At 35.7% G+C, this 25778-nt stretch overlaps 2 long non-coding RNA genes across 3 annotated transcripts; one reads left to right on the top strand and one right to left on the bottom strand.

Moving 5' to 3' along the window:
- Positions 1–3048: 3048 nt before the first annotated feature.
- LOC310895472 lies at positions 3049–6026 on the bottom strand. Of its 2 annotated transcripts, none has more exons than XR_014580724.1 (2): positions 4926–6026; positions 3049–3644 (listed from the first exon to the last, which is right to left on the bottom strand). It is a non-coding gene; the product is annotated as an uncharacterized lncRNA (long non-coding RNA). The 2 variants fall into 2 exon arrangements; XR_014580725.1 differs by lacking the exon at positions 4926–6026 and adding an exon at positions 4158–4913.
- Positions 6027–10856: 4830 nt separating this feature from the next.
- Positions 10857–25153, top strand: LOC310895473. Its single transcript, XR_014580726.1, has 3 exons — positions 10857–12330; positions 20268–20415; positions 24816–25153. It is a non-coding gene; the product is annotated as an uncharacterized lncRNA (long non-coding RNA).
- Positions 25154–25778: the final 625 nt, after the last annotated feature.

Here is a 25778-nt window from a genome sequence, read left to right as displayed (position 1 = left end):
AGAAGATTCCAGTCCATTCGTGTAATTAGTTCTGTCTTAGAATGCATGATGTTATCACATTTGAATAACTTAGAGTGAATTATTCACAAAGAAAATGTTTGACTATATTTTAATAGGAAAACAGTTAACAAGAAACCATAATGTTTTGAGAAACATTACACTGTAAATTAGCAACCTCATTGCAGTGAACTTTACTTTGCCAATGTTTTCAGTTTGCCATGTAGCTCCTGAAGTAATATTGGGTACTACACAAAACCCATTGCTACACTAATCAGTCATTATGTGTTCATAATGATGATTTATGATTACTGATGGTGTCATTATCATCGTAATTATAGGCTATGAATTAATTTTTCACTATTGGCATCTGAATCATTTTCAACTGTAGGCCTTTCCTTTGTGAGCAAAATTACTTGCAGATAATAGCCACAAAGAATGGACTTCTGAGAATGAACCCAAACAGAAAAACTTATTTGAAGTTCTTTAGTGAAGTTCACTTGTTTTTATCAACTTAGTTTATAGCAGTGATAGCCTGGACCAAAAAGGGAGGCAGCTTCATTGTTTTAATTACTTTAAAGAATACATAGCAGTTATAAATGGTCCTTGTCATAGACATTTATGGTCTTAACAAATCCTAACAGGATCTTAACGGAGTATGCAGAATGAAGTATGTGTCGTATATGTTGTAATTTATGCAAAAGAAAGTCCTCAGGCATTTTTTTTCTCCCTCCCTTTCCTCATTCCTTTTTCTCATTGTTACCAATTGAAGGTGTGAACTCATTCTGAAGATCATTATTTCTGAGCCTTCCTTAGAGTGAAAGGAGGTGCATTCTAGGCGTCTCTTTTCACTGGGTAACTTGGAATTTGAGAATAAGTATTTTATTCCCAAGGACCATGCTGTTGGGTTGATGTGATAAAGTTTTGACAAAGACTCAACAAACAAAAAACAATGTTTCAGGGTTGTCTGATCTGCCAGATCCAGACAGGTGTATAGTCAGAAAGGAAAGGAGGAAAATGATTCAGTGGTGAAAAAAGCAGAGATATCCAGTCACTGTATCATATATGGAAAACTCTTATGATTCTTAATATCCCTGCCTTTGATCCTGAGCAAAATTCAGTCTCTCGTTTTTTCATCTTAAGCTAAAAGCAATGGTAACAAAAAATTATATGATTAAGATTAACTCTTAAAGTTAGCACATTACAAAGAAACTACAACTCTGATGTCTAAGCATCATTCAAAATTTAAGAGTATAAAAGAAATGGCTTTCTGTAGGAATGGTACAAGATCACTTCTTTTGAACACAGTCTAAGGACAATACTATCTTTTGCTAAAGGGTGGTGGAAACTGTTTACTATGCTTTCTAGCACTGGTAAACACAATAATGTCAACACATAACAGATGATGAAAACAGTAATCTCTTATAAAGCATAGGTAGAAATTGGATCTTGTCCCTCTGATTTTCTCACAGGGATTATGTATGTGTTGGCCTTTAGTAAAAAAGCTGATCTATTATTGTTCCTTGAAAATTCTTTGGAATAAAAATACATTGATGTATTTAGGATAGGCACATGAAAGCAGTAGATAAAGTTACTGAAATGGTTTCAGATTGAAATCTCTAGAACGTGAGTAGTTGCGCATTTTTGTCTTCCTTTTTATTTTTATTATTCACTGGAAAAGGTTTTCTTTCTAAATATAGCGACGTTTTCTTTTTCTAGAGCACTTCAAAATGAACAAGTACAGCTTTTCATAGTAAACACTGACTCAGCACTAATAGTATTCTGAATGCAAATAAGATTGCTGTAGGTCACAGGCTGAACTGGTATAACTTGTCATAGCTTTTTTGAGAGTGTTGAATGACAAAATTTAGTAGCTGAAAATTTGTATTTTTTTAATCAATTCCGTCATGATGACCTCTAATGTTTATAAAGTTGTATTATTCCTTTCACTGTCACATTAGATTTGTCACTCTTTAATTTAACCAACCGTAAAAGGATTGGACATTTTAATTATAAATATATAAAGAAAGATTTTCCTGGTAATAATATTGTTTAGATACAAGAATAGAAGAAATAGAGAAATAGATGAAACACTATAGAATAGCTTAACTTTAAGGTTTTCACCTAAAAGGGTATTTCTAGTTGAAAGTTTACACCTAATTCATTCATTTGGTTCTTAGCACTGTTTTTGACAGTGTTGGTTTTATGTCTGGATCCGCTCAAACACTGCCTGTGGCCGAACAGAATCTGCTGCAGATGATATTTTTATAGAATGCTAACTTTGTTATTGAAGCCTTTAGCAGTGAAAATGCTGCAGAAACTAACAGAAGTCAAACAGTATTTGAGGACAGAGGTGAATGCTGACCCATGGATAAGTGCAGCTTCACTGACTGCATGGATCAGTCATGTCTGCCTTTCTAAGGTATTTGAGGTATTCTACTGATGGTTATGGATTTCCAACGTAATTGATTATGGACTTCCAGCCTAATTCAGTAGCTTATTTTATTTTAGAAAAGCACCATCTTTATCTGTAAAGGAAAGAGTGTTGGATCTTTGTCCTAGAAACCATCATCATCAAGTTATTGAAAAACACCTGAAGGACAATGCAGTCATTGGTAACAGCCAACATGGGTTCACTAGGGGAAGGTCATGTTTAACAAACTTGATTTTGTTTTATGACAAGATCACCCATCTAGTTGATGAAAGGAAGCCAGTTGATGTAATCTTTCTGGATTTCAGTAAAGTTTTCAATTTACTGAAATCACAGTATCCTTCCAGACAAAATGACCAGAATACAACTGTATAAAAATAAAAAAAATAAGATAAAAAATAAGATAAAAGCATAATAAGATAGGTGAACAATTGGCTGATGGGTCAGACCCAGATGGTTCTAGTAAATGAGAGTACATTGGGATGGCAACCTGTTACTTGTGGGGTTTCCCAGGGCTCCATTTTAGGACCAGCCCTCTTCAATGTCTTCATAAATGATTTGGATGTACAACTTGAAGATCTTTTGAGCAAGTTTGCAGACAATACTAAATTGAGTGGAGCTGTTGACTCCGTCATGGGTGGAGAGGCCTCTCAGAGGGAGATATCTAGTCAGGTTGGAGAGTTGGGCAATCACCAACAATACGAAGCTTAACAAGAACAAGTGACGGATTCTGCACCTGGGAAGGGGCAACCCTGGCTTTTCTTACAGACTGGGGGACAAGTTGCTGGAACTCAGCCCCACAGAAAGGCAACTGGGGTTTTTGATTGACTGCAAGCTGAACATGAGCCAGCAGTGTGCCTTGGCAGCCAGGAGGGCCAACCATCTTCTGGGGTCCATCAAGCACAGAATTACTAACTGGTTGAGGGAAGTGATTGTCTATTTCTGCTCTGCGCTGGTGCATCCTCACCTCGAGTACCATGTACAGTTTTGGGTGCCACAGTATAAGAAAGAAATAAAACTGTTAGAGAGTGTCCAAAAAAGGGCTACAAAGATGGTGAAGGGTCTGGAGGGGAAGATGTATGAAGTGTGGTTGAAGTCACTTGATTTGTCCAGCCTGGAGAAGAGAAGACTGAGGGGAGACCTCATTGCTGTCTACAGCTTCCTTGAAAGGGGGAGCAGAGGCTGATCTCTTCTCTCTGGTGACTAGTGATAGTACCTGTGGAAACAGTTTGAAGCTGTGACAGGGGTGGTTCAAGCTGGATATCAGGAAAGGTTCTTCAACAAGAGGGTGGTTGGGTTATGAACTTGGGCAGGAAAAAATGATGTACGCCAAAATATATGAAATAGATCAACAACACATTAAGTAAACCTGCTATTATGTGACAAAAAATCTTTACCATGATTTGATCTGAAAAGTTATCTGTTCTCATACCATAGCTTAAATTAATCCTACGTTGAAACTATACATTAATAAGATATTTTCTTTTCCAGTTTTGAAGGTCACTGACACAAAAGAACTGCTTATGTAAAAATCAGAACTATCAGTTAAATGTGAATTGAATTGCTCCTCTGAATCCTTTGAAAGTTACCCAGAGTGCTACACCATTGTTTGGGTGACATTCTCATGCATTAACTAAATGATTTCACACTTCTCTCATGTGCCTTTGACCTTGGAAGACAGTCAGAATCTTTGGTGTGTAGTTCAGGAGAAGTAGATGAACAACCTCACCATTAAGTGATGAGAGACAGAGAACTTGCAAAAGACTTCACTATCCATGCATGGCAGCCTGAATAGCTGAGATGGCATGCGTGCTGAAGCCCACTTACTGCTAAAACTGGTAAGCAACAAAGTACAGCAAATTCCCTGGAAGAAAAGAAGTGACAGTGAATGTCTTAAGGCTAAGATAAGTGTTTGTGTCTCAGTGATAGTGTTTCTCCTGAGGTGATTCCTTTAGCTATATGACTAGATGATTTTCTTATCTATATGCATTGTCACTAGTTCAGGGTGGTTTCTGGAGGTGCCCAATAACCCCCGTTCATTCATTTCTCATATGCAGGGCTCAGCTGCAACAAGTACCTTTATCTAAGGAAGAATACCATCTCATTATTTCCAGATTTGAATGACAGATTAGCAGTTTGACTGCGTATTTCCAAGAGAGAGAGGTTTTTTTTCTTTTTTTTTCTTTTTTTTTCTTTTTTTTTTTTTTTTTCTTCAGATTCTAAGGTGTTAATACAAACAAACAAACATATTCTAGTATTTAAGAGTAAAACAACCTATAAAACTTGTGGCGTAAAGACCACACGGACACCAGGGTTCTTTCAGGATCAGTAACTGCTGCTACTTTATTGATGACATAACTTCATTATATTGTTGCATCCCCATATTGAGGATAGGCTCCCCTCTTACACCAGTCACCCCATAGCAGTACTTTTCCACTAACTATTCAATGGTCAACAACTTTGCCCGGCAACCCCAAACACCCAGCAACTTCCATACCTTAACGGCTGGAGAACAAGCAACCCGAGACGGCAAGGCGTTTCCTCAATCACCGATCTTTGTTTCCTCTGAACTCTTTACATTCCTGATGGCCTCATCGTTAAGAGCCCGATGTTATCACCAACCATGGGGCTTGTCGACCCCCATGGCCACACTCCCACAATAACTCTCATTTCCTTTCTTTTCCTTTCTTTACTTTTTTTTTTTCTTGTACTCTTCCTAAAAGAAACATTTCGTTATATCATTGAAGCAAATAAACAAAGCCTCTAACTGATGAGCCTCCCTTATACTGTCCTGAAACACTTTGAAATGGTTAGCCTCCCACCCCTTTTCAAATTTGCTGTTCACAGATAAAAATGCAAGCCTGTTCAGGATATTTATTTTTACTGAATATCAAATTAAACACCTGTAACAACTGCCAAATTGTGTATTCTTTTATGTTGCTGAGTGCATAGCAACAGCACTGAGAAAACTCTTTCAATATTAAAAAAGTATATTTTGCTTTTTCCAAAGGACAAAAAGACATGATTTATATGGATTACTTTTTTCTGCATCCTGTACTCATAACAACACATATTCTTTGACCATCTATGCCACCAATACTGCTACATAATCGTTTTGTAAGTAAGTTTCTGTCCCTTAATAAAATAGTTTCATTATCTTTGTTAGCTCATCTTCATTATAACTAAACCTAATTCACTCTTTTCTGCCAGTACTAAGGGAAGACCATGTGAAATATTTTCTTTAACAAGGAAAAACAAAACAAAAGAAAACAAAACAAGGTAAAAAATCGAACTATTTTAATTAGGTTAACATTTTCTTCCATAATGCTATTTTAGCAAATGTGAAATGTAGGCATTTCCCTCCATTTTTAAACCGGATATATATGAGAGAGCTGAACAACAACAACAACAAAGCTCTCTACATGCATTACAATTCTTTTCTTTCTGCAGCCATTTCTGATATGCTTAGGTGATACATCCATCCTCATTAGCTATTGTTCTTCTTTATGGGCAGCCTATCTTGAACAAGCAACCATACTAGATCTTTTGCAGGATAAAAAATAACCTAATTTTGTTCCTATAGACCCTTCTACATGGCTTCTTGTCCCTTCTTCTAATTAATGCCATCTTTTTCAAATCATTAGAGACTTCATATTTAATTTCCTGTGTGTTCATATATGCCAGAATATGTTAAATTATATTCTGTTTGGATAAAACCATTAATTTACAGCACAAGTACAGATTGTAAGATATGTTCCAATCTACTTTATCCGTCTGTCCAACCAAAGTATATTTATAGGAGAACCATAAAATTCAAGTATTCTATAATAAAACCTAAATATTTTATTAATATTACCAGCTCACCTTGATTGATTAGACATCTTTCTATAGAGATTATCAATTGCTAGACAATGTTTTCATAATTTGTTTCTTGTGATAAAATATATATATATGTAAAACTGCAGCAGAATTTGTGAACAAAGGTTAAGAAGCTATAAACTACAATGAAGACTTGATAATCACTTATGATGAATCACTAAAACAAAGCTGAATTATAGTACCTGCTTTCTGAAGAAAATCATTTTTCAGGAGAACACTCAAGCACATGCACAGCTACAGAAAACATTTGAATTAGGTACATTCTCAGGTAGTTTGTTTTAATTAAATTTTCATTTTTAGGGTATTTAATTATTTTAAAATATTTAAGGTAATATATTTGCAATCCCATCACCATTATTATAGTTCCTTATACTTTTACACCTTGATATTTGAAATAGCTAAGCAGAATGTTCAGCAAGCAAGAAAACAAACCAGCATCTCTATAAGACCAGTTTCATTAAAAGGTGTACTGCTCTTTGACAGATATACTTGGAATTAACATTTATTTCCAAACTGAGAGAAGCTTGCAGTGCATTTCAGTTCTATTTCTGCCATCTGTAATTTTTCTAAAACTAAACTTAATTCTCCTACACCTGCTATCTTCTTTGTATGAGAGCCTTTATTATTTCTGATATTTTGAGGAAGTATCTTTCTTCTGCTTTTTGTATTTTGGGCATTAGAGTAGAAAATGGCTTTCAGTTTTGATCTCTACTCTGTCACATCAATTTTAGAGTCAGTCTTCCATAGGTTTCTAGTGAATTTTGCATCATTCCTGGTTTCCATTTCCAATCTTTGGTAACAGACTCTGTATTTCATTTGGGGAAAACACCTACATATATAGCAAACATAGTTATAGAAAATTTATCTGCAGATTTCTCTTCAGTCGCAGAGTCTTGGTTTTTAGTGAAGAAAGGAGAATGCATAGAAATAAAATAGGAATGCATAGGAATAAAATACTCTTTTTTTTCTTTTTCCCATGTATGTTTACATTGCTCAGATCAAATTACTGTTTCAGCATATACATAAATTTTAAACATGGCAAGATTTCACCTACACAGTATTTTCTGGAACTTGTTTTAATGTCTAATTAAAATTCACATCAGTAATGATGCATGATTTATCCTATTTTTTAGGATGCTTATTTTGCATAAGTACAAGACTCAAGTGTCTGTGTATGTCCATTTTTTATTTAGCACAGTGTTTTTGCATATTGCTACTAGGATGCTGTTCCTGAAGAATAGAGTACAGAGGTATATCCAGTAAGCCATTTTAAAGTTAATTAGGATGGCACTGGGAGCTGTCTAGGCACAGTAGCAGGGAACACTATAGAGATTAAATTATCTTTTTTTTTTTTTTTTTTTTTGTAAGCAATTTTTCAGCAAAGTAGGCTTCACTTCCACTGAACTCTACATTTGCAATTACTCTGCTTCCACATGTTTGAGAAAGCCTATGAAAAGGTAGTTTAGATTTCTCTAGCTTGCCATGTAGAGATGCTGAAAATGCCTCTGGCTAGCTCTTGGTTCTTGATAGGACAAGTATGTAGTCCCATGTAAGTTTTATTCTGAAAATTTAGATAAGGAAATGAACAAAAACTAGATCCCAAAACAAGCTAGTGTTAAACATCTGATAATTTTCACCTGTCCTTGTAAAAATTCTCCAGTTGGTTGTCTTCAAACATCTGCATACCAGATGATACCAGGTAGTTTGAAAGGAACAATTTCTAGCTGTAAATAAGAAATGAAGACTTGCTCCAGTACAAATACATTCCATTTCAATATAAAGCTCCCACAAGACAGTGTCCTGCACTAATCTCTGTGTCTTCACCAGGGCAATGTGGCAGGTGTGAAGGGGGAAGGTACACAGCAGGAGCATGGGAAAGCCCTTAGGCACTGTAAGCCAACGAATTTGAGCAGTTCTGTGTTTCTTATGCTGTTAATACAGTAGAGTCCAACTCCTTGGTTAATTGATAACTACTGATGCAGTAATATAAATGTTAGATCAACTAGTTAATTTACATCAACAACAGAACCAGTTTTGGTTCAACAAATCAGAAGTTGTCTTTTTCTCCTTAAAAACTCTTCACAAACCCTGCTCTGGAAAATGCACAGAAATCAGTGAACGCTGGTCCTGACTTGCTAGTGATAAGAATTGTTTGATGCATATCAGCAAATAGTGCCTCCCTTTAGGAAGGAAGATACTCCCATTTCTAGCCATATTGAATATTTGGATTTTCACATGAAATGAAATCGCAGAAACTACCGTTATGGGATGTATGATAATAAATTTGGCCAGGGTTAAGACAAGTGAAAATTCCTACTGTATTGCTGCTCTTTTGTATGTAATTTTTTTTTCCAGTGTTCCAGGCTTTAATGTTTTCCCTTGGGCTTAATAAATTCATAATAATACACACTAAATTACTCTAATTTATTTTATTTATAGTGCTCTTTGACTTGAGTGTTTACACTCTGATCTTTGGGTGTTAGCATTGTGCAAGTTTCAAACCTTTTAATAATTATTAACTCTGTTATCAAGATACTTTCTAGTTTCTTCTCTTTTGTCCTGATAAATCCAATTTCTGATGTAGGCAAATGTTCATCAATTTCATTAGTACAGCCTGTGCTTAAGTAATTGTTTAATATCCTTTCTATTTTCTTATCCTGTCTCTCTCTGATTCTGTGCTAATCACTCTTCCCAAGGTGACTTTTCCTCCGTTGCCAATTGGCACAAATGGACAGGATATTCTTAGTCCTTTACGTGTGAAAATCTTCAAAGAATTATCCTTTATTATATCTCTATCTATGGGAGACCTCCTTATTTCTATGTACAACTTCCTGTTCCCATGTAATTGCCTGAAACTGCCCTGTTCAAAAAATTTGTATATCACAGAATCACAGAATGGCTGAGGTTGGAGGGGACCTCTGTAGGACATCTGGTCCAACTCCTCCACTCAAGCAAGGCAAATATATAAATATTAATTGTGTGTTTTCAAGGAAAGAGAAACATTCTAAACCTCTGGTTAGAAATGTTTCAGAAGCTATCCTGGGAACAGAGTATAAAGAAAGCTTTATGGGTTCCTACACGATTCCTGGATTCTGTGTTAATGTTTGCCAACACCTTAAAATTTGTCAAAAACTTCTTTTAACTTCACATTGGATAACTCTACGGAATTAAATACAGAGTAACCCAACTGCATTTATTATTATAGTGATTGATTAGTTTGACTCTGTCACTACATTTTCAGTTTTTCACATTTCAGAGATTTTTGCACCAGTGCTAAGTGTTCTTAGGCTAGAAACTTCAAAGGTCAAAGCTGACTCCAGCTTCCAATACACATCTCCTATTGTGGGGCAGCAATTGGGATATTTGACTCCATAGATAAATGGCAGAGAATATAGATTTATGATATAATAGCACTACCAGTGAGATTTCTGTGAGGCAGTTAAAATTGTAATGATTAACACTATGGGCATTTACATCATCACCTCCAGATTTCAGTGTTAACTCCTCGCTGAAATGAATATATTTCATATTACTCAACTTTCTTTTGGTATTCTACTTGGTAACTTTTTACACACTGGAAAAGTACTTTTCCAGTCATAAAAAATGAAAATTCCCCAAAGTGAGTTTTGTATTATAATATCAGAAACATAATCCGAAACAGAGCACTGGATCAAAACCAGCACTGGAAATAGTCAACTAAGTAATAAACTCTTAAATACAAAATATAAAGCAAAGATGTTTAGGAATAAAAAGTCCCTCCCTCTCTTCTGATTTCGATAATCTGGAAATTTTGTTTTGTTACTAATATTTCAAGAATGATAACTTCTTTGTAATAGTCTAACAAGGGTAGGGTAATTATAGAACTCATATTTTACTCTGAAGTGTTTCTTAGATGAAGAGGAGGCTGCCCACAGAAGATATTGGGAACTGAGGATCCAGTACTGTAAGTATAATGAACTCTACTAGATTTGAACTGAACTAAAAATGGAAAAAAAGAAAAACTGAATTAAAACTTAAAACTGAATTAAAAACTTAAGCTGATTCTAAGCTAGGTCTGGATGTCTGAGACCTAGTAAGTAGTAAGTCGAATGTGTTTGGCAGCTCTGGCATAGTGAATTAACAGAGTCTGTGCAGTCTAGACTCACTGTGTATGCAATGCAGATTTTCTTGACTGTGCAGAGGAAATACCACACACTTAAATTTAAGTCTCTGCTCATATGTGGTCTTCTATTTTGTTTACTTCCTAAGTCTAGATGGGAAGGTCAGCATATCCAAGGCTGTTAAAATGATCCAAATACTACCCATGTATATTTTTATAAACAGTATTACTTAAGGCTAGCACATGACCAACAGATTGCATAAGAGCTGTCCATGAAAGAGTTAAAAAGATAAAGCAGTATTTTTCAGAAGTTGTTGGATACTAGAGTTTTACCTTCAGGATACTTAAAATAAATGAGAAGTGTTCTGTCTTTCTTCGCTTTCTGGTAGTGAAATGTTTGATTCTTGATATTGTGTCTTGGGTGGGTAGTGAAGCCATTTCCCAAGCAGGAATTACTTCCAGTTTAATGTTGTCATTTCAATTAAACCTAAGCTGAATTGAGTTGTCAGTAAAATTGGCTGTTATTTTTTAATTCACCTCTGGACTGTTAAATGTTATTGCTTCAAACACAATACACTCTGGCTACTATTGGGTGCTTATAGCTAGGATACGTAAACAGAATGGACCAAGGTCATCCTGGTTTAATTTACAGGAATACAACATTGTAGCACCAGGAGTGAATTTGGCTCAGTGTTTTGGCATTAGCAGTAAAGGTCATTCCTGCAGTTTGCCCTCACTAGAGAAAGTGTGATCAAAAAGTTTTCAATTTTATTTCTCTTTTGATGGTCACATTATATCTTATTACACCGTTGGTACTTACCTCACTGGAGCATCTGTGGGTTTTCTTTATAGGGAAAGCTTTCATCCCTGGACATCCATAAATAACTCTATTCACCACACTTTCTACCACAACATTTGAGCTATGTTTCAGAGCTGAGACAAGTGTTAGTTTGCATGTTCTGCAGATGGATTTCTCCTTCATTTTGTCCACTTCAGAAAGGTTGCCTATTAAAAGAAGAGCTTTCTACCCCTAGACCCTCCATTCTAATCAGCTCCATCTGCATGTTTTCCCCTGCACTATGCCTTTGGTAGGGCACTTATCCAACTTTTCTGATTAAAGTGGATTCACCACTGTAGATACAGAGCTCTTGAAAACAGAGGTTGCTGCTGAAAATTCTCTTTTAAAATTTGTTTCTGAAATAGATGCCATAATTAAAAAAAAAAAGTGCTAACTGCATATTTTCTCAATAAAAGGATTAGTATTTATGTACTTGGGGAAGTTATGACTTAGTTCTATATTATTCAGGACTTCATTTGTGTAAGTTACTTTCTGATTAGTTATTGATTATAATCAGAGTCCTTGGAGCTAAATGTGCAATATAGCTAATAAGCAGGACTTCTGCAGATGAGGAGGATCCTTAAATATAATTTTGATGCACTTTACACTTTCTATTTATTGAACTTTCTCACAAATGGCAAATTGCAGTAGGTTACTGAAACTAGCAATAGCAGAAGATTTGCAGTATTTCTGTAAGCAAGGAAATAAAGGAGTCATAAAAAAAAAAAAAAAAGAAAAAGAAAAAGAAAAAAAAAAAAGGTCTTGTTTTTCAGTCCCTGAAGTCAAACCAATAAAAAGCATTTCAAAATACACATTGGTATCTAACCCCATCTGATGCAGACTGGTTAAATCTCGTGCACTGCCTTTAAGACTCTCATAGTGGTTAACTGACTCATCTCTCACAGCTGGCATGGGTTGTGGAATCAGACGGGAAGAAAGCTTATGGAGGTGTGCTGACAGTTTTACCACTTAGGAATGTCCCTGGCCAAAGCCAATTTCCCCACTTTGTGCTGATATTATTCCTTCCCTGTCAAGACAGTTAGGCTTGAAATAAGAGCCTACTGGAAGATGAGAATACTAGATCAGGTATTTATCCAGTGTGTGTGTTTTCTTCAGTGCTGAGAGATAAGTGACTTGGGAGGTCTGCTCTGAATATTTCAAAAAGCTTCTGCTCAATGGTCAAAGGCACAAAAATTGAAGAGGCATAATGATGCAAGACACAAGAGACTGATGTTGCCTAGCCACATTAAGACCTGTGGGAAAATAGAGAGTTGTTGTGGAACTGGTCAGAAGGAAATTTGAGTTCCTTTGAGCCATCACCTGGCTGCTTTTTAGGTGTCTTTTCCTGCTTAGTACATATTTCCTAGCAGCAGTCATGGAGGTCAGAAATATGTACTGAATCTGTTAAGATGCTCCCCTGAAGTTAGCATGAGTCTTTTTTAATGGGTTTTGGTTTAAGACATTCTGTATCAGACAGGTAGAAACCTTTCTACCATGAATTTTGGTCAGAAAAATTATGCTAAACTACGAGAAATAAATAAATATTTATAATGTAATCTTTCTCATGAGATAACATTGCATTAACATTCATTGTAAATAGGAATCTTACTGATAAGATCAGATAAAATTTTGACAAAAGTAAATTTGTTGTCTAAAGAAGCCAATGAAAATCAATTCCAAGTTATTATTATTATTATTATTATTATTTAAATAGCAGCTCCAAAATTCTTTAATTTCAAACAAATTTTATCAGCATCTTCTTTTTGGAAGGATGTAATCTTTTTGCTGCTTTTAATTTGCATTTTGAATCAACAGGATCATGAAAAGAGAAACAGTCAAAACTGTAACATTGTACCTAACACAAATAATGAATCCATAAGTGAATGTGAATTTATTATTTGAAGTAGAACCCAATTTTCCTTGAAAATATGATATACTCTTAGACGAACTTTGTCCAAATTTTACAACTTGTAATAATACAAACGAACAAAAATAACCCCAAACAAATAATACCAGCAAAAATCCTAAACCAGTTAACCACAATAGTTAAATATAACTTACATTTTGAAATAAAATGTGCGTATTTGCCTTGCCAATAAACAAAAGGTCTAATACCATAACAAAAACGTGCAGCTCTAATGAAAACTCCACCACAATTCACATGCTGGAAGATTTTCAGATGACACTTTTAACCAGTTGATTCATGTCTCTTATTTGACTCAAAATTCATCATGTCTTCCCTGCATCTTAGTTATGAAATTGTTTGATGACAATCACAAACCCCTGACTACTAGATATAGTAACTACAGGAAAAGCTTTTGCAATTAACTCTTGAACATACAAGAAGAGAAGAAATGTATAGGGCAGATGAAGATATTATTTTATATACTGAAAAATCCCCGAACACTAGAAGTCAAGTATATAGGCTTTAGCCATCATGTTACACAGGGTGGGGGTTGTGATGTAATATAACAGGGTAAAGCAATGTAAAAAATTGTAAAAAATGTGTGGTAAATTAGATTCATATGTCACAGTGTTAAACTATGTAAGAAGTAGAGTCTCCCTGGACTGTGGATCTGGCTTTTTAAATCTATTTTCCTCTGTAGTAATCATAAGACACTAACTAGTCACCCCTGATGCTGAGTCCCAGACTAGCTGATCATTCCACATTCTCATTCTGGAGGGTGCCAGCCTCAGACTGTCCAAGCAGTTAAAATAAATCAGAGCTTTGGGATTTTAACTGTTATATGTGGACTCTCTTATTTTGTATGAGGAGGAGAAATAGTGAATGTAAAGAAAAATGTTTTCTAAATTCTTCAGTTTAATTTTAATCTGTAGTTTATACAAGCCCCTTTATTGGACTTGGAAAGGGTCTCATTAACTTATTTGAAGCTGAGTTAGAGCTTTATATATATATATATTTTTTTCACATTCTTAATGCTTGATATCCTGCTTCTTCATGTCACACTTTTTATTCTAGCAGAGGTAAACCTAGAAAATACTCATAAGTATATAGTAACTGATAGGATGTATGAAGTGAAATACATATCCACCATATCCATGGATTCACAGGTTAGGATTCTTATTTATATCTTCTGTAATAAAAAGAAAAACTTTTCTGTGAATTGTTAAATGTTCTTGAGTTGACTCCACTTACACATTCATAGTTTAATGAACTTTCCCTGTTATCTCTGGGCTGGTGCTTAGTTTCAGGATGAATGATTTGTAGGTTGACTTTCTTTATCTATATCTCTGCCAGAACATGTTATCTCTTCTGTACTTTCTTTGTAATTGAAGTATTTTCAATACAAATACAAGTGCAGAGAAAATATGACTGCGTGCTTACATGGCACCTGGAACTGACATCACACTGTCAAATCCTTCTTAGTCCATTGGTACAGGGATGTGGTTAGTATTCTCTCACTCTACATATATACACCATGTACACCATAGTGGATTGAGGGATGCTTGTATATTCTTAAAATTTCAGAAGACTTCTGAGCTATAAGATCCCAATCTTAGAAAATCTTATTTTTTACAATATATTAATCTTTTAAAGTGAATTTATTTAAACTCAGTTTGAAAGAGATTGAAATAGACAAAATTCTGAACAGCTGGAGCTAAAAAAATGCATGTACCGGTATGTGAGGTGAAACAAAAAGCTGCCTAACACTCTCCCTAAATTATACTAGTTTACTAATCTGTTCTAACAGTGCTATATTGAAATAATTAATACATATATATGCACATATATATATATATGCTGAAGATTTACCAGATGACATAGCTGTTGATTTGTGCTTAAACTGCCTTTTGTGGTTTGTATAATAGTGTCTTAGCTTAAGAAAGATATTAGGGGCTTCTTTGGGCCCACCTGTGAAAGTCTTTTGTTGTCTTCATGACAATGTGTTTGCCAAGTTCTGTGACTCTACATAATCTGAAGTAAGGTACAATACCCTGAAATATAACTTTTTAGTGCTATACTTAAATGCTCTAATTACAGTTGCTTAATGCTATTAGGAAAAATCTTATCTGCAGAATCATGTACAATGCTAAATAAAATCTCACCATTGCACAACCCTTAACGGAGAAAAAATGACAAGTCTTTGAAGTCATTTTTGTATGGTCCCTTTGTCCTGGAATTCAGATGACTTTGTGACAACAAGTCACACAATTTAGGAAAAACAAAACAAAACAAAGCAACAAAAACAAACAGCTAAAAGAATAAAATTAACATGGGGTGAATGCATCTTATCTTACCATGCAAATATTCTCTTTCAGTCAAAAAAAGAGAAGAGGGGCGTGGGCGGGGTGGGGTTGTTTGAGGTCTTCCAAGCATGACAGATTATTAAAAAATGCAGGAGATTAGAGAATGTAAAAGCAGAAGTTGAGGTTGGGGAAAAAAAAAAAAAAGTAAACAATAACAAGGTAAAGCAAAAAGATTTTTAAAAACAACTTCCTTAAATCTTCCTCAAACACAGAAAAAGCCCTGGCAGCCTGCCAGGGAAATGGTAGAACTTATATACAGATCAAGATCTAAAATGAGTTCTCAAGGAGGATGAGGACACCACAGAAAACCAGAATGAATTATTTGACTCAGTGTTCATTGTGAAGAAGTTTAGGACAGTAGTTTAGGAGTTTAGTTTTATTCTCCAAGGGGGACTGGACAAACGAACTATCTGAGTTTGTGGTGTCAGCATTTCAAGTTTTAGAAAGAACTGATGTGAGGAGTATTAATAAGTCCATGAATAGATATTTTAGCCCAAAAGTTGTAATCACAGTATGGAAGTGCCCAAATATCGGTAGTGGTTTGTAATTTACCTACTGAATCAGCCCTTGTACTAGGAAGAAAGCAAGGTTGTAAACATAGTAGCATATTAGAAGGTCTCAAGGGAAAATTTAGAGAATTGCAGGCTAGCGAGTCTGAACTTTCTAACTGGCAAATTGGTTGAAACTATAGTAAATATTAGGTTCAGTGTATATATACACTGATATATATACAGCTCATATAGCGATAAAGAAACAGATGGCTTTTCCAGAGGGAAAACACATTTTATTAATCTACTAGAATTATTTGAAGAATCAAAGACACATGATAAAATATTATTTGTTTTTAGGCATATATAGAAATCTTTCAAGAAAGTTTTTTAGCAAAGAATCTTAACCAGGCATAGGATGAAAAGAGTCCTATATTTTACTTTAAACACAATATAGGAAATGGGACTTTTATTTGCTTTGGAGAAAGGAGGATAGTAGAGGAATCCCAAACTGAAATGTTCTGGTTTACAGTTGTATTTAACATATTCATGAATGATCTGAAAAAAGAAAAGTAATGACAAATTGGCTGATAATGCAGTTACTCTGGGTATACAGTGCTAACATTTAAAAGACAAAGATCTCATGAATATCTGCTCACCATTATGGGAAACAAGTTCTTTAATAAGTGCAGAATATCACCCTGAGGATACAGAGTCCTGAATGTGCATGAATGATGGTGGACTTTATCTTCTTTACTGCTACTTAGAAAAAAAAAAGATTAAAAAGATCTTAGAATGTGTTGGGATTGTTTCTCCAAACAGACAATTATATATTAGAATTCATAGAGAAAATTACAGAGAATGTAACAGAAATCCTTACACTAAGCAAAGTAGTGATGAACCACTATCTTGAATGTTGTGCAGCAGTTCAGTAAATCTCCTGTCAAAAACAATGTGATTGTATTTGATAAGTTATAGAGATGTGCAACGAGAATAATTGGAGATACTGAATGACTTCTCTATAAGGAGTGATGAAATGGGAACATGACTTGAAAAAGAGACATGGCAGGGAGGGGTATTTGTTAGAATACTTGCCATTAAGTACTTTATGAAGTGTTGAATACTTTACCAAAGGATGTTTGGATGCCTAAAGAATAAAAGTATTAATGGAAATGAGGACCAAACATGGACTATTACATGTAGCGATTAAGATGCTTTTAATCCTGAAATCTGGAAAGTGGGTGGGTATATCAAAGTAATTATCATACTGATGTCTGTTTTACCCTTTTCTTACACTATTTCTCTACAGAAAATGTTACTAGTCCCTTTTCAAGTATGACTATGAGTTAAAAAGATGACTATTTTTATTTATGATAACTTTTTTTTTTTTTGAGTATAAAAAATTAGAAATATTTGTATGGTTATTAAACTGGTTAGCCATTTTTATGAATGTGTCACAGAATTGTCTTCCTGAGATGTAGATATACATGCATAGATATACAATGGCAGAAAGTAGTTGGGTTTTTTGCTTGTACGGTATGGTACCTTGCATATTTCAGATTTTCAGACAATTCACCATGTATTCCTGTGATGCCAGACATGCTCATACATAGAACAATAGATTACAGCTGATATGCATAAGTCACAGGCACAATGCAGTCCCAGTTCCTCAACCATTTTTGATGCAGAATAAGATGCAAGTCATTCAAACTGATAGCTCAGTCTATATTGAATTTTATTCCTAGAAATGATGGTTTGTAAAAAAGTTCAGCTCCCTGGTCAGGTGTCAGATTTTTTTTTTTTTTTAGTTTTCTTATCCTGTAAAGACTGAGATCATGCAACTTCTCATACTCTGTTTACCTAGGCACTAACAAAATGATAATGAAAACATGCTAAAATGTCTCTTGGTGTAAGTGAATAACAGTGTTCATAAACAGTTTTACTCTGTGGGCTATTTTAATTAGACTGTGTAAAATGCTGAGCAAACATGGGCAAAGTTTCTCTAAAACACATAGCTCACCATGACTTTAACACAGTGTGGCAAAATCTGCTTTCCAACAATCTTCAGCTTGCCTCAATGTGACAATTTATTCATAGGTTTAATGCAGTTATGTGATATAGTCATATAAAATATAACCACTGATTTCATTGATGGCACCAGTGAAGGAGGCATTTTTTAGTTTTTTTTTTTTTTTTTCATAGTGAAAATGCATGATGACTATTAAAACGTAAAGGTACATCACATATTGTTAAAAAAAAAAAAAAGCCTTTTACAGTATTCTTGTTTATGGATGATATTTATTGTCTTTGTATTATGTTGTGCTTCTAAGTCAATTGAAATGCAAGTGCTAATGAAACCTCTACCATAACACATTCATTCTTTTCTACACCAAATGAGTCTACTACAAGATGTAAATGACTTACATATATCTGCTGCTCAGCTTTTATTGTTTTAGGTTAATTTATTCACTGTAATATTCTTAATGAAAGTAATGACTCTTCCAGTAGTTTGTATTTTCATATACTGCAATTTTATTAAATCATGCTGTGAAAGTTCACACTGTCTGCTCTAAACATTCCTGAAGTTTCATGTTACATTTAATATATAAATGCAATCTTCTAGCAGATTATCAGCATAGTATATTTTGTTATCCTTTGTTCTTCCTAATTTGTTCACACCAGGGTATATCTAATATACAGAAATACTTGTACATGCAGGGCTGTAACATTCTTATGCATTTTATTAGCACAGCCCATTGCAAACAGATCAAAATCTACAAATCAGACCTAGCTCAGAACATTTTTAATATACTGTATTGTTATGGAATTGAAATGTAAATTTACTTTTCCAATATATATATAGAGAGAAATACATATATATATATATGTAGGTATTTGGCAGCTAGATTGTTGACTTTTATTTTAAGTGTAAAAAATGAATGTTTTCAGGAGTAATTGAGAAATAAAATATCTGGTGATTTCCTTTTACCTACCTCACACAATTTTAAAATTCTGCTTACCAACCGTATGTAATCCAAGGTATTAGATAACACGATTTTATATGATCAAAATCTCCTAAAATTCTTGTGGTATGTAAATATCTTGCATTTATTTTTTATAGTCATTAAACTTGTTGCTCTGTCAATATTGGCAGCTTAAAACAATACAGTGGTTAGGAAACATCATACTTCACCTAAAATGGGAGTATTACTAGGCCCAGTTTACAGAATAAGAGCCTGAAGAGCAAAGAGGTTAAGTGAGCTGCCCAAGGTCACAGCAAGAAATAGCAAAAAGAGCCTCTGGTAACAATAAACTCTTTTCTGGCCACCGGACTCTATTTAAGCCTAGCACAGTCTAATTTAACAGAAAATGAGGGATGTTGGTATATGATCCTACTGCAGCTCTAGGAGAATGTTACCAATCAGAACAACTATCATGTGACTTGTCACGCATCATATTTATATATGGTTGAGAGAGAGAGAGAGAGAAAGAGAGGAAGGAAAGAAGGAAAGAAAAAGAAAGAAGGAAGAAAAGAAGGAAGGAAAGAAAGGAAGGAAAGAAGGAAAGAAAGAAGGAAGGAAGGAAAGACAACCATAACTATTTAGATATTATGGATTATATGTTAAAATAAACTGTTGGAATAAACCATGTATTTCTAGTTATTGACAAAGAGGTGCCCTGTGATTAATGTTAAATTTTGTTGCATTTCTTTTTATAAGATTTTTACCATGGGATATATCAGCCTCATATAATTACAAATCTAAGTGCTAGAATAAGCGTCCATAGCATTTGAACAAAAATTTCACAGATGATGTGGCATTTAAACAGAAACCATTTTGTCTTTATTGCTCTTGACTTTTTTTTCCTGCTTTTCACACTGCTATGCTGAGTCTTCCTTAGAGCTTTGAGATTAATATCTAGATCCAAGAAGTAATCTCCCAACAGCGTAGCAGTACCTAACTTTTTGGTGGCTTTCTTCAAAGAGTAGTGTAAGCCCCATGCAGACCTCTCTAGAGGGGCTGGAGGAGTTAGCATAATGTATATTACCTTAAAATGCAATTAAAATGTGTTTTAAATGTCAGGTTAAATTTGTATTTTCTCTTGGCATAGAGACATGTGTCTGTTTTTGTAAATTTGAAGCGATACCTTTCTAAATTATTCTCCTCTTCTAACTATCCTTATACAGAAACCTTACTTTCGTGGTTTAACATAATGGCATGACACATATATTTTTAAGTGTCAATGAAGCATGTCATTTTTTTCCAGATATAGAGGTGTAACCTGCACGGATATCAATGAAAGATAACAGAAAATATGTGCATGAAAATCCAAATCTAAGTCCCAGTAACACTGAAGGGAATGCCTCTGATATCTCCAGGGGACTTTGGATTCAGCTGTCATAGCTGGGTGCAAGGTACGGCTTTATATACTTTGGAATGATGCATAAATATAATTTGATCAGAATCACATTAGAAGTCATGTATTATTTCATAAGTGTGCTTTCCCCTGAGATACAACATTAAAACATTTTGAAACTTTGAACTGCCCACTTTTTAGAAATAACACCTGCAATATAATTTGAAACAACCTCTAAGTAAACCCAACTTTCTGAATAGATTAAGATAAACAATTTCAGGTTTTCAATGTGCTAGCTGCTAGAAACAGTTTGCCTATTTTTGTTCTCTGCCTTCAACAAAAGAACAGGCAAAACAGCACAACACTCTCTCTAAATGTTGAAAACACCTGGAAAATGTTTCAATGTAGAAAGTTCTCTAAAAAGAATTAATCGAGACATCATAACTTTGTTCAGAATGCATCCCTCAAATTTCTACCTGAACTTAATTCTGAATATTAGTTGGAGCAATGTGAAGTAAATTACCATCAATGTCTGTGTTTAAGAAATAGGGTAAATAGGATTTATACACTCCTTTTAAACTTGGGGCTTCCCCTAAAGTTGTTTCTTAAAAGGTCATAGCAATTCTCCACATTGGAACCTTTGCTTCCTTTAGTTGTGTGGTGGTTTTACCCAGCTGGGCAGCTGAACTCCACCAGAGCCACTCTCTTGCTCCCCCTCCTCAGAGGAAAAGGGGGAGAAAATATGATGGAAAGGGTTCAATGTCTGAGAAAAGGACAGGGAAATCATTCATCAATTACTATCACAGGCAAAACAGACTTAACGTAGGGAGACTAATATAATTTATTACCTATCACTAGCAGATGAGAAGAGTGAGAAACTAAAAGCAACTAAAAACAGCTTCCACCATCCACCCTCTTCTATGTCCTTCCCCCAAGTAGTGCAGAGGAATGGGGAATGGGTCCCCTTTCACCCCTGCCAGCCATTCCATATTAATTGCTCAGCATGACATCATAGGGTATGGAATATTTCTTTGGCTTGTTCGGGTCAGCTGTCTTGGTTCTGTCCCCTCCCAGTTCCTTGTGCACCCCCAGCCTCCTCACTGGCAGCATGGTGTGAGAAGTTGAAAAGTCCTTGACTTAGTGTAAGAACTGCTCCAAAACAATTAAAACATCAGCGTGTTATCAACATTATTCTGATCCTAAATCCAAAACAGAGCACCATACCAGCTACTAGGAGGAAAACTAACTTTATCCTAGAAGAAACCAGGACACCTTGCCAAGTAAACCCAATATAAATTCACAGTCACTGGCTAGATATGCTTTGGGACCAGTACTGTTTAAAATCTTTATCAACAACATAGACAATGGGATTGAGTACAACCTCAGAAAGTTTGCAGATGACACCAAGCTGAGTGGTGCAGTTGATGCAACAGAAGGAAGAGAAACCATCTAAAGGGACCTGGTCAAGCTTGAGAAGTGGGCTCATGTGAACCTAATGAGGTTCAACAAGTCCAAGAGCAAGGTGCTGCACCTGGGTCAGGGCAATCTCAAACATGAGCACAGACATGAGTACAGACATGATAGAGACAGATAGTGATAGGACAAGGGGGAATGGTTTTAAACTAAAAGAAGGGAGATGTAGATTAGATGTTAGAAGGAAATTTTTCACTTAGAGGGTGGTGAGGCACTGGAACAGGTTTCTCATAGAGGTTGTGGATGCCCCATCCCTGGAAGAGTTCAAGACCAGATTGGGTGAGGCCCTGGGCAACCTGATCTAGTGGGTGGAATCCCTGCACATGGCAGGGGATTGGAACCAGGTGATCTTTGAGGTCCCTTCCAACCGAAACCATTCTGTGATTCTATGATTCTATGATCTATGTGTCAAACTTAGAGACAGTATGAATTTTTCAATGGTTTAAACCTAAACTTGATTTTCCTAAAAAATATGGGAGTCTGAATCCCACTGAAATCCTGCTACAGTAGTGCTATTAGGAATATGTACTTTACCTGACTGAGGCAAGTGGAAAAAACTAGCCATGCTTTGCAAAGACCTGGAATGTGTCTAAAGACCTAGAATGTGTCTAAGTTCAGAGCATTTCTGAAATGGCATGAGAAATACTTTGATGTGATTCAGATTCTGTTCAGAACAGATATGTATATTTTCTAAATACTTATAGCACATTTCATCTTCATAATTGCTTTACTGACATTCATTAATCCTCACAATGAGGTGAATGATAAATTAAGGAATGAAGAATTCACAACAGTTACTTTATCTAGGAAATATAGTTCTTTTCTTCAGCATGAAGTGTTCAGCAACAGACAGAGAGTTTCACTGGCTTTTTTTGTATGTCACAACAATTGTATTAACATTTAAAGAGAATGAAACTCAACCTATGGATTTCTTATAAAATGTTCAACATAGCTGAATTTGATGTAGAAGCTTCAGGAAATTAGCTGTTCAATTTCCATTGCTGTGGAACAAGGAAGATTTCCAGGCTCCTCAGGCATAACATGCATACATTCTGTCCCCATTAAGCTATATAACAGTGTCTCTTTCGGGGCTGGTTTGCAGGGTAGAGGGGACAATATCTGCCCTTGTAGACTGTATTGGAGACATTTGTCATTGGTCTTGTATGAGCAGGACTGGAGGATGCACTCCTGGAGTGCATCAAGGATAAATTACTAGTCCAGGTATAAGATAAACCAACCACAGGAGAAGCATTACTGGACCCAGTGCTCACCAGTGCGGATGATCTCATTAAAAAGGTTAAGACTGGAGGTAGTCTGGGCTGCAGCATCCATGCCCTAGCTGAGCTTGTGATCTCAAGGAATATGGACCTGGCAAAGAGCAAAGTCAGGACCCTGAACTTTAGAACTACCAACTTTCAGCTGTTTAAAGAACTAATGGATGAGATCCCCTGGGAAACTCTCCTTGGGGACAGAGGAAATGATCAGAGACAGCAACTCTTTAAGGATACTTTTCTTAGAGCACAAGAGCTCTCCATCTCCATGTATGGAGATCACATCATGCAGGGAAGGCAGGAAACTGGCATGGCTGAGCAAGGACCTGCTGGTCAAACTGAGGAGTAAGAAGAAAATGCACAGGCAGTGGAAGAAGGGACATGTGGCCCGTGAAAAATACAGGGATGCTGTCTGAATGTATAGGGATGGGATCAGGAAAGTCAAGGCACAGGTGGAACTGAACTTGGCTACGGATGCAAAGATTTACAAGAAGAGATTCTCTAGGTACATTTTTCAGAAAAGAAAGGCCAAGGAGAGTGTACAATCTGATAAACAAGAAGGGAAGACATGGAGAAGGCTGAGGTACTCAACAAGTTCTTTGCCTTAGTCTTCCCTGCCAGTGAGGTTCCCATGTCTCTCAAGACCCTGAACCTGCAGGTGAGGGCTAGGGGAGCAAAATCCCTCCTGTAAGCGAAGAGCAGGTTTGAGACCACCTGAAGAAAATGAACAAGAACAAATCTATTGGGCCTGATGACATGCGTCCCAGGGAACTGAGGAAACTGGCTGATGCAGTTGTCAAGACTCTCTCCATCATATTTGAAAAGTCCTGGCAGTCAGGTAAAGTCCCAAATGACTGGAAAAAGGGAAACATCACTTACATTTTCAAGAACTGTAGAAACGAAGACCTGGAGAACTACAGACCAGAGAGCCTCACCTCTGTGCCTGGGAAGATCATGCAACAGATCCCTCCTGGAATCAATGCAAAGGCACATGCAAGACAAGGAGGTGATCTGAGACAGCCAGCATGGTTTCACCAAGGGCAAGTTGTTCCTGACCAATCTGGTGGCCTATGATGTTGTGACTTTGAGTCAGTCTGTTACAGCTTGCTTGGCTCTACTGTTTTGAATGTTAAGGTCAGAAGAACACAGAGCTAACCTGTTGATAAAATAGAATAAATATCTTTATTTGAGCACTTTAAACAGTGGACAAGCTGTACATGGAGTAAAGCAGGAGGGGAACATACTGTAAATTTAACCGGGAACTTCTGTGTTACTTGCCACAAAATTATATTATGGGAAATGGCTATATTGTGGTGGAACCTATAGTAATGTTTTAATGATGACAGATTTTGTTAAAGAAAACATTTAATCACCTATGGAAGAGTTCTCTACTGTACAATGGAATGTCTGACTTCAAAAGTGCATCTTCTATGATAGCCAAATATCATAAAACTTCCATGCTGAGCCACAGGCATGCTGAATAAAAGAAAATGGATGCAGACAGGTAAATGACATGGTTTCTCCAGAGTTTTGAGGTGATTTAGTTGTGAAATAAATGTAAATACATAAGGATAATAGCAAACCTTGGCCATCTACCTGAAGTGTATAAGGTCCATTCAAAGGAAAAAAACAGAAATCTTTACAGGAAATTTCCAACGTTATGTATTTCCAGCAGACAAATAATGCCATTTATTTCTTTTTGTTTATTCTACAGAGATCTCAGGTTGTCAAGTTTCCTCAGTTAGGTGCTTCTCTTGAGTAGAAAGAGAGAGGACAGACAGCCTCTCCATGATCCAGCTCCAGTTTGCTCAGAGTAACCGGAGAGCTGATTTGCTGTGTTGCAGGACTTCTCCCAGACTGCTGGACCACAACAGCATGCAGCTGGAGGAGAGAGCTTCTATATGTCTTGTTTTTTCTTCTCTTCATAGTGCTCACAGTAATAAGCAAATATATATATATAGCTTGTAAAAATACTTATTAAATGCTTCTTTATGATTTTGTTTCTTATGACCTGGGAGAGGTCTTAAAAATTTGTACTGAAATCTTTCAAATTCAGAAAAGGTCTTCTGATATATTGTCTTTAACTGGCATTCAAAGCTTCTAATTAACTTTTAATTTCTCTGTTAAATACTTTAAGGTGATCAATGACCATCTTTCCATTGCTAGAACAAAAATAAGATTTTCTCTCTGAAGTCATATTGAACTGGCTTTACCCTATAGCTGAAGGAAGGTTTTAAACCTAGAACAATGCCAGCCACAGAAAATGGAAAACAATTAAATGTTGCCTAATTGCATTATCTCATTTTTTTGAAGTTAATAAAAGCATAATCTATTTGTACCTGGCATTTGCCTTAGGAAACTGCAGAAGATAATGAAAATATTTTACTATCTATTTTCAAATTATAAGCTGTTGTTTCCAAAGAAAGTCAAAACCCATGTATATTATCACATTATTGTTCTCTGGGGACTGCAGTCACTATAGTGATAGTAATTACATGGCTTCATTAACTTTCTACATTCTACCTGTTATGGGGGTTTCACATTAAGAAAATTTGCATATACAGGAAATGAATGCCTTTTGCAAAGAGCTAATGTCATTAAACATTTAAGAAGCCTCTGTCAAGTAAACACTGGAATATCCGTTTAGCAAGCCTTTAAAACCAGTGTAGTCACAATT

This window comes from Anser anser, assembly GCF_964211835.1.
Source record: "Anser anser genome assembly, chromosome: 2".
Lineage (NCBI taxonomy): Eukaryota > Metazoa > Chordata > Aves > Anseriformes > Anatidae > Anser > Anser anser.
The sequence above is the reverse complement of the archived record's forward strand: the minus strand, read 5'-3'. Positions and strand labels throughout refer to the sequence as shown.